Source organism: Pteropus alecto, unplaced genomic scaffold (assembly GCF_000325575.1).
Source record: "Pteropus alecto unplaced genomic scaffold, ASM32557v1 scaffold21, whole genome shotgun sequence".
NCBI classification, from domain to species: domain Eukaryota; kingdom Metazoa; phylum Chordata; class Mammalia; order Chiroptera; family Pteropodidae; genus Pteropus; species Pteropus alecto.
In genome coordinates this window covers 13,063,900-13,065,967 of record NW_006436282.1, presented here as the reverse complement: position 1 = coordinate 13,065,967, position 2,068 = coordinate 13,063,900, and the positions used below count along the sequence as shown (strand labels likewise).

General features: G+C 37.1%; 1 pseudogene; it reads right to left on the bottom strand.

Moving 5' to 3' along the window:
* Positions 1-932: 932 nt before the first annotated feature.
* Positions 933-1,051, bottom strand: LOC112479859 (annotated as a pseudogene).
* Positions 1,052-2,068: the final 1,017 nt, after the last annotated feature.

The window sequence follows — 2,068 nt, the reverse complement described above, 5'->3', positions numbered from 1 at the left end:
CTCAGAAAATTTAACCCACTCATTCCATATACAGAACTGCTCCATTCTAGTGCTAGAAGCAGACCATTTGGTGATATGACGATTTGTGTGGGTTCTAGATGCCATGGTAAAAGGGCAAATGGCTCTTGGGCCACTTCAGAAATTTGTTACTAAGGCAGCAGCTTCCTTGGGTGAAAAGATCAAGGCCTGACAATTAACCACAGCAGGATCCCTCCAAGTTTTGTTAGGCAAAGGGCTCTCGACCTGATCATGACACTACACCTGGCCTTGCTTGCAGCCTGAGCTTCTACAAAACCCGCAAGGTAAATTCACCACATATGATAAACATTTTAGAGTTCAATAACATTTATTTGATTTTCTTTCAACTACATTATATACTTCCCACTAAGTGAAGACAGCAGTATTTATACAATGTTGTCTTTCTAGATTTCTCTTTTAATCATCCCTTTTTTCTTTCTCTTTTCCTTCTTGTCTACTCCTTTCTCCCTCTTTCTGACCCTTCCTTCCTTCCTTCCTTCCTTTCTTCCTTCCTTCCTTCCTTCCTTCCTTCCTTCCTTCCTTCCTTACTAATTTATAGGTGATTGTTGGTAATGGTAGCAACAGAAACCTTCCTTCCTTCCTTCTTTCCTTCCTTCCTTCCTTCCTTCCCTCCTTTCCCCTTCCTCTCCTCTCTCCAATCCTCCCCTCACCTTTCTCCCTTTCTCCCTTCCTTCCAGTAGTATTTTTATTCACTTTTCTTCCCCTGGATATTCCAGATTCTTGATATGGACCATTTCAAATCTCACTGTTTTTTGCCTCTGACTTTCAGACTTCTAGTATTGCCTTTATTAACAGGTAGTTCTCTAATATCCTAAAACTAAAGAATATAAATTTCAGTTCAAGATAAAAATATAAAATAAACATCACCTATTTCTTTCTTTTTTTTTTTTTTATGCCTACAACACCTGGTCTTCCTAGGTGGTCTCCCACCCAAGTACTAGCCAGGCCCAACCCTGCTTAGCTTCCGAGATCAGAGGGGATTGGGCTTGTTCATGGTAACAAGGCCATAGACTCCTTATCTATTTCAAACTTGCTTTTAAACTATTTGAGAATGTAAATATTTATTAAAATTTGGTAATGAATCAGATCTACTCTCCCAAAAGAAAAACTATAGTTCAAAGATAATAAAATATATGCAAATAAACTATGAAAATTCTATTGTTATAAAATGTTACTTCCTCACTATCATTTGCATGCGTTCTAAGAATTAGTTACAAACTTTATTTCTTCAAATTTCATTTCCTCAGGTCTCTGATTTCATCAGCTAAGCTGAGCCTTCCCTGGAGATTACTGTGGCTGGAGTCTCTGAGGGAAAAAACAGATGCTGCAGAGGCAGTTACAGGTGGATAACTGAGATGGAAAACCACCATGCTGACTGCCCTTCATGTTGCTGATATTCTGCTCAATATTTTATTTAGAACACTTAAGATTTACAGAAAAGGTGCAAGAATAATAAAAAAAAATTAATATACCTTATATTCATCAATTTCTAACATTGTGCCACATTATATTGCTGTTTTAAGTTTAACTTAATTTAGCTTCTAAAGTATGTTTCCAAACATGCATATATATTGAAAAAATTTATGAGATATTACCAAGACTCAGATCAGTGTTGGGCAGAAAGACAGAAACAGACTTCTCCAGACAAACATTGGGATGCCAGCCTCTGCCTCCAACTCTTCTTAGGCCTAAAATAATGCATGATAAGAAGTGGAGAAGCACTAGGGCCTGGCAAGATCTACTTGTTTTATTTCTGCATTTTAACTGATGTGTGTGGAACACCATAAACTCATACAAGAGCCTTATTATTTACTGTATATTATTTACTGCACATTTTTATTGTGCAGCTAATACAGCATAAGGTCTCTCTTAGACTCTACCCAAAGAGGTCTAAGACTTTGATTTCTGAAATATTTTAAGCCCACTTAAAACTATTTAAAATAATTGCACCAACACGTCGATCCATCAGCATGAAGTTCTAAGGAAAACATAACAAGCCTCTAGCCAGTGAGAAGTAAACCACTTATAC